This window comes from Triticum aestivum, chromosome 1B (genome assembly GCF_018294505.1).
Source record: "Triticum aestivum cultivar Chinese Spring chromosome 1B, IWGSC CS RefSeq v2.1, whole genome shotgun sequence".
NCBI classification, from domain to species: Eukaryota; Viridiplantae; Streptophyta; class Magnoliopsida; order Poales; family Poaceae; genus Triticum; species Triticum aestivum.
Window position 1 is genome coordinate 446,609,280 of NC_057795.1, and position 14,767 is coordinate 446,624,046.

Sequence of the window (14,767 nt, forward strand, 5' to 3'; positions counted from 1 at the left end):
CTTTGAAACCTATCTTATCCAAGACAAAAATTCTTGCATGGCATGGGATGCGCTAGTAGAATAGTGAAAATTAAAAATTATAAGTCATGCAAATAAAGCATATATAAGTCATGCTTAATTACGAAAACAAACTTGTCATTGTGAGACTTACTGTATCGAATTCGAAAGTCTCATCCAGCTTGATGCTGAATCGCCTACCATCAACAAGGAAATTTCTGTCGCACTGGCCGCGCTCGTCTTCACAGTATGTGCACATACCAAAAAAAAATCCGTCGTCAGACGACATTTCCTATGTTCATATTAGGCGAAACATTAAACACTTACTAATTCAATTAATTCAACTACTTCTATTAATTCAACTAAGCATTTACTAAAAATAAACTAGTTATATTAATTCAATTAGTTCAACTAAGCATTTACTAAAAATAAACTAGTTATATTAATCCAATTAGTTCAACTAAGCATTTACTAAAAATAAACTAGTTCTATATATTAATTCAACTAGTTCAACTAAGCATTTACTAAAAATAAACTAGTTCGATATATTAATTCAACTAGTTCAACTAAGCATTTACTAAACATAAACTAGTTCTATATATAAACTCAAAATATATAAAAACATTAAATAAACAGAAAAACTCATTAACAAATAATATTTTAATTAGATAATCAAATCTCAGATACGACAATTTTCTTACTAAAAATAAACTAGTTATATTAATTATTCAACTAGTTCAAATCTCATATACCTAAATAAACTAGTTCGACAATTTTCTTACTAAAAATAAACTAGTTATATTAATTATTCAACTAGTTCAAATCTCACATACCTAGCTAATTAATATCTAATTAAATTTTCTAAAAAACAAAAAACAGAAAACGGAAAATAAGTAAAAAATGTGTGTGTGTGTGTGTGTATGTGTGTAGTGTGTGTATATGTGTGTATGTGTGTGTACGCCGCCCCGTACGCTGCCGCCCCGTATGTACGAGCGGGGGCGCCAGCGTACGGGGCGAGGGCGGCGGCGTACGGGGCGGGGACGCCGGCGCGCGGGTGCGAGAGACGTACGGGACCGCGGCGACGACGACGGACGGCAGCGGCGTTCGGGGCGGCGGCGCGAGACGACGACGACGACGACGGGCGGCGGCGGGGACAGCGACAACGACGACGGACGACGGGCGACGGGCGGCGATGACGGGATCGAGCGGCGCATGGCGATGTCGAGAGGTTGGAGACGAAAGTGGGGAGATGTAACTGAAATTTTCGTAAGTGCTATATATATAGGATGGGCCTTTAGTACCGGTTGGAGCCACCAACCGGTACTAAAGGCCAACTTTGGCCAGGCCAAGAGGCGGGAAGAGCAGGCCTTTAGTACCGGTTGGTGGCTCCAACCGGTACTAAAGGGTGATCTTTAGTACCGGTTGGAGCCACCAACCGGTACTAAAGGCCTCGCGCTGCCACCCCAAAGTTTAGTCCCACCTCGCCGGGCGAAGGGCAGCCGCACTGGTTTATAAACCCAGATGCGGCTACCTCTTTGAACTCCTCTATATAGCAGGCTTGTGGGCCTAAATTCTGCGCGCTGCCCTGTGAGTCTGCTGGGCCTTTAAGGCCTGTAATTGCACGCCCGTGGCCTAGCAGGCCCACAGGGCAGCGCCCCAATTTTTTTTATAGTTTTTTCTTTTCTGCTTTATTTTCTTCTATTTATTTCTGCATAGTTTTTTGTATAGTTTTTTCTTTTCTGTTATATTTATTTTCTTCTATTTATTTTTGAGTAGTTTTTCATCTAGTTTGCCAAAATTCAACATTTTCAGAGTTCATTTTGTAGTGATTTTCAATTTCACGGTCATTTTATATAGTTTTTTTCTTTTCAGCTATAGTTTTTCTTCCTGCTATTTTTTCTTTTCTGCAAAACTTGATGGTCAAAGTCTAGAGTTATAACCAAAGTTTAAAAAAAAGAAATGCCGACGTGCAATTAGTTTTTGCCATAACAGAAGAAGTCCGGAGTTGTAATAAGTTATTAAAAATAAAAAAGAGGTGCAATGCTCGTTAATTTGCTTCAAGCCTTTCGGGATAGTGTAAACTGCACTGCGCATAGCTCCGTGCAGTCTACCATATTCCTGAAGGCTTGAAGCTAAGCAACGTGAGCATTGAGCCTCTTCTTCATCGTCTCTGCACTCAGGGCTTATAAACCGCTCCTAGTCCCTCTCTCTTCGCGAGGTGGGACTAAAAAACAGCTTACTAAGAAACTGTAGTACTGGTTCATCCATGAACCGGTAGTAAAGGTGCTCGTGGGGCCCCAGCCTTAATTACCTGACACAACCTCATTAGTACCAGTTCGTGGCACGAACCGGTGCTAAACGTTCGCCACGAACCGGTACTAAACAGCTCCTCCCGCCTAGCAGTTGGTGCATACTGAACGCAAAAAATATAAGAGCATTTAGATCATGATCTTATATTTATTTACAGTCTAAATTGTCAATATGATCTTATAACATCAAAAATACTTTGATCATCAATGATCTTTGTGTGTACAATCTGAATTGTCAATATGAGTCATCAATGATTTATAAACCGATGAAGACTCATATTGCGGCCACAAATTCTACACATAGAGTTCAATGAAGACCAAGTGCTTGTGATAGTTTGAGAAATAACATATTTAAGGTGGTAAAAGGCTTGTTAGGGGAGCAAGGTGGGACTAAAAACAGCTTGCCATAACCTCATTAGTACCGGTTCGTGGTACGAACCGGCACTAAATGATGATGGTGGGGCCATAGCCTGACCGCAGGCTGACACAGCCTCTTTAGTACCGGTTCTTGGCACAAACCGGTACTAAAGGTTCGCCACGAACCGGTGCTATTGATCGCCGCCACGAACCAGCACTAATGTACACATTAGTGCCGGCTGAAATTCAAACCGGCACTATTGTGCTTCACATTTGACCCTTTTTCTACTAGTGTGTGTGTAATCCGAAAGATAGCAGTCGTTGTCTTCAGCCCCACGCATACAATGCGGGGGTGTTCGCGAAAAAATGTGCCTGATCACTCTTTTATCCAACGTCTTGGTCCGGCAAGGAGGTGATCGCATGTCAAACTAGGCAACCGGACTATATAGTTGTAACACTTTCACTTAGCCGTGGGATTCTAATATTGGGGCTACTATGTAGCCCCTGGTACCATCGCGTGTATCTGAATACGGGCGCGTATGTACCTGGCCGGGAAATGGCCCTTCGTTAAGGCGGAGGAATCCTAGAGATTCCGGTGAGTCGTCGAGTGGTTGATCAGTCTCTCACTATATCATGACGGTAAGTTTTTGGCTTTCTCTACTGAGGTGCTCATCCGGAATAACCAGGGCACAATCGCAGTAGTTCTCCTTTGGCCACCTTAGCCGATTATAACGGAATGTAAGGCGGCAAACCCAGGAGCCGGGCAATCCCAACATTTGACCGAAGACATGATTCGGAGCTGATGCATATAAGGCCAAACTCGTGACACCGAACACTCCCGAAGGTATTCGGACTTTCTAATAGATGATGAGCTCAAGAATGCCCATTCATTATAAACCCTATATGTCCAGGTGTGTGCATTAATCTATCGTGGTGTAATGCCAAAAACGACAGTATCCTCTGTGGGTATGGAACCCGTGGGATGATGAAACAACAAGAGGCAATAGAAAAGGTTTACACAGGGGCTTAATCTAAAAAGAAACCTGTTGGACGGGGCCCTGCTACATGTCTGCGCCTTTGTCTCCGTTGTGCCGCATCCTGGAAGGGTATCGCGCGAACGTTGTCTGCGGAAAAGGGGGATCTCATAGAAGAGTGCAACGTAAGTGTGCGATGGATAGTAGAAAATGTAAAATTCTGGCCTGCCAATAAGGTTGAGCCGAGAGTGTGGGGCTTTATTATTAGCCCCTGGTGTCCGCTATAGGATTACATATACAATTGCCCTAGTTTAATGTGGGCTGCCGGACTCGTCTAACCGTGTCCGTGGTCTTAACGACCTGGTATAATTTTGTTTAGAGGCTTCTTATAGTCCGTCCGCTAGGGCCATCGCGTATTCCTCTGCGCGCGAAAGGCGCTCCGTTGTTCTGCTAACTGTGATGACGCCGCGTGGATCGGGCATCTTGAGTGTAAGGTAGCCATAATGCGGCAATCCGTTGAAGCGGGTGAAGGCTGTTCTTCCAAGCAATGCTTGATAGCTGCTTTGGAAGGGTGCGATGATGAAGACTAGGTCTTCGCTTCTGGAGTTAACTGGAGAGCCGAATGTTACCTCCAGTATGACGGAGCCCTTGCTGTAGGCTTCAACGCCTGGTATCACCCCTTCAAAGGTGGTGTGAATCTTGTTGATTCTAGATGAGTCTATCCCCATGCTGCGGACAGTGTCCTCATATATTAAATTGAGACTGCTGCCACCGTCCATGAGGACATGAGTGAGATGGTATCCGTCGATTATTGGGTCAAGCACCAAGGCATTTGATCCTTCATGCTGAATGCTAGTTCGGCCGTCTAGGTGATCATAGGTGATCGAACAAGACATCCAGCAGTTAGGTGTGGGTACGATGGGCTCTATATCGCGTGCATCTTTATGGGCATGTTCATGCCATCCCAAGGATGTACGAGTTGCGTGGATCATGTTCACTGTTTTAACCTCTGGCGGGAATGTTTTCTGTCCCCTAGTGTTCGGTTGGCGAGGTTCATCCTCGTCTTCACTTGGTGTTTCCCTTCCCTTGTGTTCGGTGTTTAGTTTGCCGGCCTGCTTGAAGACCCAGCACTCTCTATGCATGTGTTCGCAGGTTTGTCAGGGGTGCCATGAATTTGGCATAGTCCATCCAGAACTCTGTTCAGACCGGACGGTCCCTCTTTACTGCCTTTAGGTTGCTTATTTTGCTGGTTAGGTCGAGAGCCTCGGAATCCGGCTGTTATGTTGTCCAGGCTCTCTTCCTTGTTTTGGCGTTTGTTTTTATTATGCCATGGCTTCCTGTTGCCATCCCTTACTTCGGATGTGCTGGGGTCGCTGGTGCCTTTACGGGCGAGCCAGCTATCTTCTCCCGCACAAAAGCGGGTCATAAGACTTGTTAGGGCTGCCATTGTCCTTGGTTTTTCTTGCTCGAGGTGTCTGGCGAGCCACTCATCCCGGATGTTGTGCTTGAATGCCGCTAAGGCTTCGGCATCCGGACAGTCAACAATTTGATTCTTCTTAGTGAGGAATCTGTTCCAAAGCTTGCGGGCAGACTCTCCGGGTTGTTGGATGATGTGACTTAAATCGTCAGCATCCGGAGGCCGGACATAAGTCCCTTGAAAATTGGCCCTGAAAGCATCCTCTAGTTCTTCCCAGCTCCCGATTGAATTTTTGGGGATGCTTTTCAACCAGTGCCGGGCCGGTCCCTTTAGTTTGAGGGGAAGGTATTTGATGGCATGGAGGTCATCTCCACGAGCCATGTGTATGTGGAGGATAAAGTCCTCGATCCAGACCCCTGGGTCTGTCGTTCCGTCATATGCCTCTATGTTTACAGGTTTAAAGCCCTGTGGGAATTCATGGTCCAGTACTTCATCAGTAAAGCACAGGGGGTGAGCAGCCCCTCTGTATCTGGACGCGTTGTGGCATGCCGTCGGCTGTTGTTGTGTTCGGTGTTTATTCTGAACGGGTGTTTGGTTGTCATAATTGTTTTGACGGCCGTAGTTCCTCGCCGGGGTGTCTCCTTTAGATCCGTAGATGGACCTAGCTGCGCTAGCTTTCTTCTCCAGGTGCTCACGTAGATCGTGGGCATCTTCGGCAGCTGATTTATTGCGGCTATGAGGTGGTACTCCTAGTCTCCTGCTCGTGTTGTTCTTCGGTGGAACGGCCTCGTTGTCGAATTCTGGCAGTAGCTTGCGTTTTGGGTAGCTCTTTGTATGGCGATCATCGCCATATCTTTCTTCAGTGTCTAGCACTTTGTTCCATTTGCGATTGAGCGTTTCCTGTGCGGCTTTAAGCTGTTGCTTCTGCTTCTTCAGACTTCTCGTTGTGGCCATAAGCTTTCTATGGAGGCTCTCTCGTTTCACGCGTTCTTCCGGAACGATGAATGCATCGTCGTCCGGACTGCCTTCTTGTCCTGGGCCGGATTGGTGAACTCGTCCCTCTGGATCGTTTTCTTCGGGCATATGCCCCAGACTATGTTCGGCGTGACCTGGTTTGTCCTGCTCCATCGCTGGTTCTGTTTGGTCATTATTGCCGTTGGGGTTGACCGGAGTATCCATTCTTCTGGCGCTCTTGCTGATATTGTTACTGTTGCCGGATTTGGAACGGCGTCTGCGCCGTCGCTTTGGTTTTTGTTCAGGGGTGTTATCTTCCAGATTGTCTCCGTCGCCTTCCTTGGGCGTATCCACCATGTATATGTTGTGTGGCGAGGCGTGAATCCGGCACCTCATAGATTCCGAGTCTTCTCCTGCATCGTCGTCCATACCGTTGATGTCTTCGGAGTCGAAGTCCAGCACGTCGGTTAAATCATCAACCATGGCTATGAAGTGGGTGGTGGGTGGGCAACTAATGTCTTTGTCGCCTGCTTCCCACTCGAGCCGGACATAATTCGGCCCGAGATTCTCTGTCAAAGAGAGGGTTTTGAATGAGTTTAGTATGTCGCTGAAGGGCGAGTGCTGAAAGATGTCCACCGCGGTGAACTCCATCACCGGAGCCCAACCGAGATCAGCGGGCCCGGGGACGCACGGACTGGAGCCCACAACCAGACACGAGTCCAGGGGCCCAGGGTCACCGGTTTCCTCGAAAGTGAAGCCTGTGTTCGGCTCCATCACCGATGAGGGTACGGCCTGTGGGGCGGGGTCCAGCCCACCGTCTTTAGGCAATGCAACCTGTCCCGGATTTAGGTCTCGGGCTTCTGCCGGGATGATATCCCAAGCAACGTCTGACAGCAGGTCTAAGCCATGCTCATCGTGACTGTTCGGCGCTTCTGGCGCTGGCCCGAATCCGCCAAAGATCAAGTCTCCTCGGGTATCCGCCGTGTGGTTTGGGTTTCCAAACCCGATTTGAGGGCCAGGGGCATAGCTATCGATCTGCTCCGAGTGGCCAAGCGAATTGGCCCGCAGCGCAAAGCCGCCGAACACAAAGATCTGTCCGGGGAGAAAAGTCTCACCCTAGACCGTGTCGTTAATAACGATTGAAGGAGCCATCGAGCCTGATGGCGATGTCACAGAGGAACTCTCAATGAAAGCACCAATGTCGGTGTCAAAACCAGTGGATCTCAGGTAGGGGTCCCGATCTATGCGTCAAGGCTGATGGTAACGAAAAGTAAGGGACACAGATGTTTACCCAGGTTCGGGCCCTCTCGATGGAGGTAAAACCCTACTTCCTGCTTGATTAATATTGATTGTATGGGTAGTACAAGAGTAGGTCTACCACAAGATCGTAGAGGCTAAACCCTAGGAGCTAGCCTATGATGGTATGAATGTAATTGTGATCGGCCTTCTAAGGACCAACCTCTCCATATATAGACATCGGAGAGGGCTAGGGTTTACATGGAGTCGGTTATAAGGAAGGAAATATAATATCCGGATCGCCAAGCTTGCCTTCCACGCCAAGGAAAGTCCCATCCGGACACGAGCCGAAGTCTTGAGTCTTGTATCTTCACGCTTCAATAGTCCAGACGTTGTACACAGTCCGGCTGTCCGGATACCCCCTAATCCAGGACTCCCTCGGCCACCTTGAAGCTTCCTTGCCTTCAACTCCAAGTCTCCTGGATCATGTTCATTCCAAAAATCACGCTCCCGAAGGTTTCATTCCGTTTGGACTCCGTTTGATACTCCTTTTCTTCGAAATACTGAAATACGCAAGAAAACAACAATATGGGCCGGGCCTCCGGTTAGTAGGTTAGTCCCAAAAGTAATATAAAAGTGTATAATAAAGCTCGTAATCATTCAAAACAGATAATAAAATAGCATGAATGCTTCATAAATTATAGATACGTTGGAGACGTATCAGCATCCCCAAGCTTAATCCCTGCTCGTGCTCGAGTAGGTAAATGATAAAAGAAAGAATTTATGATGTGTGAATGCTAGAAGGTGCACAAGTTTGATCAATGATAATTTCAATCACCTTTTCTAGCATGATTATATGTCATAACAGTAGTTCATCTCATAAAACTTCTCACGATCAAGTAACAAGCTATTCACATGTTAAAGCATAGACCATAAACTTTCTTGAAAACTAGCAAGCTTCATTCTCAGTCATCAAACAATTACAATTCATCTTATTTTCAGGAAGGGTCTATGTTAGAGCTTTGATTTAGCAAACTCCACATACTCAACTATCATATAATCTTCTACAATTGCTAACACTCACGCAATACTTATGGTTATGGAGTTTTAATCGGACACTGAGAAAGATAGGGGCTTATAGTGTTGCCTCCCAACATATTCACCTATGGGTGATGTCAACAATAATAGTTCATTCTAACTTACATCCAATTGGATATATATATCAGGATCTTTCCAACACGAGGTGCTTGCCAAAGGATAAATGAAAAAGGGAAAGGTGAAGATCACCTTGACTCTTGCATAAAGTAAAAGACATAAAGTAAAAGATAGGCCCTTTGCAGAGGGGAGCAGAGGTTGTCATGCTCTTTTATGGTTGGATGCACAAAATCTTAATGCAAAAGAACGTCACTTTATATTGCCACTTGTATATGGACCTTTATTATGCAGTCCGTCGCTTTTATTGCTTCCATAACAAGATCATATAAAGCTTATTTTCTTCACACTAATAGATCATACATATTTAGGGAGAAATTTTTATTGCTTGTACCGATGAAAACTTACTTGAAGGATCTTACTCAATCCATAGGTAGGTATGGTGGACTCTCATGGCAAAAACTGGGTTTAAGGATATTTGGAAGCACAAGTAGTATCTCTACTTGGTGCAAGGAATTTTAGCTAGCATGAGGGGGAAAGGCAAGCTCAACATGTTTCAATGATCCATGACAATATACTTTAACTGAGATGTGAGAAAACATAACCCATTACGTTGTCTTCCTTGTCCAACATCAACTCTTTAGCATGTCATACTTAATGAGTGCTCAGAATTATAAAAGATGTCTAGGATAGTATATTTACATGTGAAACCTCTCTTCCTTCAATATCCTTTCATGAATTGTTCAAATGACCAACACAATGCTTGCTAACCTTCAATAAATTTACAACCTCTACTTCTTAGATGTGAAGTCATTACTCCTCATGGGATAAGCAAATGAGGCATATATAATTTCAGTTTTATGACATTCAACTCATTCAACCATTTACTCATAGGATATAAGTGAAGCACATGAGTAAATGACAAACTACTACAACAAGATATAAGTGAAGATCAATGAGTAGCTAAATAATTATGTAGCTATATGAACACTCTCTCTCTCATTAAAGAATTTCATCTCTTAAGTACTTTATTCAAGCAGCAAGCAAAGAAAGGTAAAGTGATATTGCAAGGATAGCACAACTCATGTGAATAAGCAAAAACTTAGGCTCAACTGATACTAACCGATAGTTGTTGAAGAAGAAAGGTGGGATGCCTAACGGGGCATCCCCAAGCTTAGATGCTTGAGACTTCTTGAAATATAATCTTGGGGTGCCTTGGGCATCCCCAAGCTTGAACTTTTGTGCCTCCTCAATTCCTCTCATATCATGGTTTCTCTATTTCTCAAAAAAAAACTTCATCCACATAAAACTCAACAAGAACTCGTGAGATAAGTTAGTATAAACCAATGCAAAACCTTATCATTTTCTACTGTAAAAAATTACCAAAATTATTATTAAACATTGCATACTAAATTCCTCTGCATATTTAATACTCCTATCCTCAAATAGAATCATTAAACAAGCAAGCATATGCAAACAATGCAAGCATAACAACAATCTGTCAAAACAGTATAGTCTGTAAAGAGTGCAAGAGTATCAATACTTCCCTAACTCCAAAAATTATGAGAAAAATACTACGCTGTAGAAGATTTATCAGAGCTCAAAATGCAAAAAAGTTTCAACATTATATCATTCTCTGGCTTTTCTAGGGAATTTTTGCAACAGCGGTAAACTTTCTGTTTTCAAATAGCAACATGTATACTAGCAAAATAAGCATGGCAAAGGCTATCCTTGAAATTTTTATTGAAAATATAGATGAAAAACATTAATCTAAATAACAGAAAGAAAAAAATGAAAAAAAATGATGCTCCAAGCAAAACACATATCATGTGGTGAATAAAAATATAGCTACCGATGAACGAAGACGAAAGAGGGGATTCTTTCCGGGGCATCCCCAAGCTTAGGCTCTTGGTCGTCCTTGAATATTACCTTGGGGTGCCTTGGGAATCCCCAAGCTTAGGCTCTTGCCACTCTTTATTCCATAGTCCATCCAATCTTTACCCAAAACTTGAAAACTTCACAACACAAAACTCAACAGAAAACTCGTAAGCTCCGTTAGTATAAGAAAATAAAACCACCACTTAGGTACTGTAATGAACTCATTATAAATTCATATTGGTGTAATATATACTGTACTCCAACTTATCTATGGTTCATACCCTCCGATACTACTCATAGATTCATCAAAATAAGCAAACAACACATAGAAAACAGAATCTGTCAAAAACAGAAAAGTCCGTAGTAATCTGTATCAAATGTATACTTCTGGAACTCCAAAAATCCTAGCAAATTAGGAAGTCCTAAGAAATTTGTGTACCAATCCATAAAAAAAGAATCAGGTCATAAGCACGTTTCTGTGAATTATCAAAACTAATTCACTGGGTGCAAAAGTTTCTGATTTTCAGCAGGATCAACACAACTATCACCGTAAGCTATCCTAAAGGTCTTACTTGGCACTTTATTGAAACAAAAGCTATAAAACATGATTACTACAGTAGCATAATCATGTGAACACACAAAAACAGTAAGGATAAGTATTGGGTTGTCTCCCAACAAGCGCTTTTTTAATGCCTTTCTAGGTAGGCATGATGACGACAATGATGCTCACATAAAAGATAAGAATTGAAACATAATTGGAACATCATGAAGCATATGACTAGCACACTTAAGTCTAACCCACTTCCTATGCATAGGGATTTTGTGAGCAAACAACTTATGGGAACAATAATCAACAAGCATAGCTTCAAGATTTTCAACACATAGAGAGGAAACTTGATATTATTGCAATTCCTACAAGCATATGTTCCTCCCTCATAATAATTTTCAGTAGCATCATGAATGAATTCAACAATATAACCAGCACCTAAAGCATTCTTTTCATGATCTACAAGCATAGAAAATTTACTACTCTCCACATAAGCAAATTTCTTCTCATGAATAATAGTGGGAGCAAACTCAACAAAATAATTATCATGTGAGGCATAATCCAATTGAAAACTAAAATCATGATGACAAGTTTCATGGTTATCATCATTCTTAATAGCATACAAGTCATCACAATAATCATCATAGATAGCAACTTTGTTCTCATAATCAATTGGAACCTCTTCCGAAATAGTGGATTCATCACTAAATAAAGTCATGACCTCTCCAAATCCACTTTCATAATTATCACAATAATATTCAACATCCTCCAAAATAGTGGGATCACTACTTCCTAAAGTTGACACTCTTCCAAACCCACTTTCATCAATATAATCATCATAAATAGGAGGCATGCTTTCATCATAATAAGTATTCTCATCAAAACTTGGGGGACTAAAGATATCATCTTCATCAAACATAGCACCCCCAAGCTTGTTGCTTTGCATATCATTAGCACATGGGTATTCAAAGAATTCATAATAACAACATTGCAATCATGCTCATCATACAAAGATCTAGTACCAAACATTTTAATGCATTCTTCTTCTAGCAATTGAGCACAATTTTCCTTTTCATCATACTTACGAAAGATATTAAAAAGATGAAGCGTATGAGACAAACTCAATTCCATTTTTTTGTAATTTTCTTTTATAAACTAAACTAGTGATAAAACAAGAAACAAAAAGATTCGATTGCAAGATCTAAAGATATACCTTCAAGCACTCACTTCCTCGGCAACGGCGCCAGAAAAGAGCTTAGTTGATGGGGTGTGAGTGCCGCTTACCAAGCCTCCCCGGCAACGGCACCAGAAAAGAGCTTAGTTGACGGGGTGTCAGTGCCGCTTACCTAGCCTCCCCAGAAACGGCGCCAGAAAAGAGCTTGATATCTACTACGCAACCTTCTTCTTGTAGACGTTGTTGGGCCTCCAAGTGCAGAGGTTTGTAGGACAGTAGCAAATTTCCCTCAAGTGGATGACCTAAGGTTTATCAATCCATATGAGGCGTAGGATGAAGATGGTCTCTCTCAAACAACCCTGCAACCAAATAACAAAGAGTCTCTTCTGTCCCCAACACACCCAATACAATGGTAAATTGTATAGGTGCACTAGTTCGGCGAAGAGATGGTGATACAAGTGCAATATGGATGGTAGATATAGGTTTTTGTAATCTGAAAATATAAAAACAGCAAGGTAACTAATGATAAAAGTGAGCATAAACGGTATTGCAATGGTAGGAAACAAGGCATAGGGTTCATACTTTCACTAGTGCAAGTTCTCTCAACAATAATAACATAGATAGATCATATAACAATCCCTCAACATGCAACAAAGAGTCACTCCAAAGCCACTAATAGCGGAGAACAAACGAAGAGATTATGGTAGGGTACGAAACCACCTCAAAGATATCCTTTCTATTCTATCTATTCAAGAGTCCGTAGTAAAATAACATGAAGCTATTCTTTCCGTTCAGTCTATCATAGAGTTCATACTAGAATAACACCTTAAGACACAAATCAACCAAAACCCTAATGTCACCTAGATACTCCATTATCACCTCAAGTATTCGTGGGCATGATTATATGATAAGCATCACACAATCTTAGATTCATCTATTCAACCAACACAAAGTACTTCAAAGACTGCCCCAAAGTTTCTACCGGAGAGTCAAGACGAAAACGTGTGCCAACCCTTATGCATAGGTTCATGGGCGGAACCCGCAAGTTGATTACCAAACATACATCAAGTGGATCACCTGATATCCCATTGTCACCACAGATAAACACGGCAAGACATACATCAAGTGTTCTCAAATCCTTAAAGACTCAATCCGATAAGATAACTTCAAAGGGGAAACTCAATTCATCACAAGAGAGTAGAGGGGGAGAAACATCATAAGATCCAACTATAATAGCAAAGCTCGTGATACATCAAGATCTTGCCATAGAGAGAACACGAGAGAGAGAGAGAGAGAGAGAGAGAGATCAAACACATAGCTACTAGTACATACCCTTAGCCCCGAGGGTGAATTACTCCCTCCTTGTCATGGAGAGCGCTGGGATGATGAAGATGGCCACCGGTGAGGGATTCCCCCTCCGGAGGGTGCCGGAACGGGCTCCCAAGAGGTTTTTGGTGGCTACAGAGGCTTGCGGCGGCGGAACTCCCGATCTATCTTGTTCTTCGATGTTTTTAGGGTATATGGGAATACATAGGCGAAAGAAGTCGGTCGGGGGAGCCTCGAGGGGCCTACGAGACAGGGGGCGCGCCCCCCACCCTCGTGGCCACCTAGAAGCTTCCTTTCCTTCAACTCCAAGTCTCCTGGATCATGTTTGTTCCAAAAATCACGCTCCCGAAGGTTTCATTCCGTTTGGACTCCGTTTGATATTCCTTTTCTTCGAAATACTGAAATTGGCAAGAAAATAGCAATATGGGCTGGGCCTCCGGTTAGTAGGTTAGTCCCAAAAGTCATATAAAAGTGTATAATAAAGCCCGTAATCGTTCAAAACAGATAATAAAATACCATGAATGCTTCATAAATTATAGATACGTTGGAGACGTATCAGTCATCTCCAGAACACCTACCCCCACTTCGACTTTGACGCCGCTGTCGGTGTCAAAACCGGCGGATCTCGGGTAGGGGGTCTCTAACTGTGCGTCTAAGGCTAATGGCAACAGGAGGAGGGAGACACAATGTTTACCCAGGTTCGGGCCCTTTCTATGGCAGTAATACCATACTTCCTGCTTGATTGATCATGATGGATATAACTATTCCAAGAGTTGATTTACCATGAGATCGTAATGGCTAAACCCTAGAAGTCTAGCCTACGAGGATATGATTGTTCCGACTAAACTCTAGAAGTTTGAACCCTCCGGTTTATATAGACACCGGGGGGGCTAGGGTTACACAAAGTCGGTTACGAAGAAAGGAATCTACATATCCGAATCGCCAAGCTTGCCTTCCACGCAAAGGAGAGTCCCATCCGGACACAGGACGAAGTCTTCTATCTTGTATCTTCATAATCCAACAGTCCGTCCAAAGTATATAGTCCGGCTTCCCGAGGACCCCTTAGTCCAGGACTCCCTCAGTAGCCCCTGAATCAGGCTTCAATGACGATGAGTCCGGCGCGCAGATTGTCTTCGGCATTGTAAGGCAGGTTCCTTCTCCGAATACTTTAATAGTAAATTCCAAACACAAGAATCGTGTCCGGCTCTGCAAAACAAATTCCACACACAACCTTAGAGAGTATAATATTTCACGAGTCCAATCCGCTGAGAACTTTTTGTAGCGTGACATCATGCCACTGCCCGGTCATAATTCGAACCGTTTTTAGCCTGCCGCTCCGTGTTTCGAGGTGCGGCTTCATTGGCACGTCGTGTCAAAGCAGAGATCGTGTCCCCTTATCACGGGATTCTCATCAATACGGGCATGGGTAACCCAACCGTGTCATCT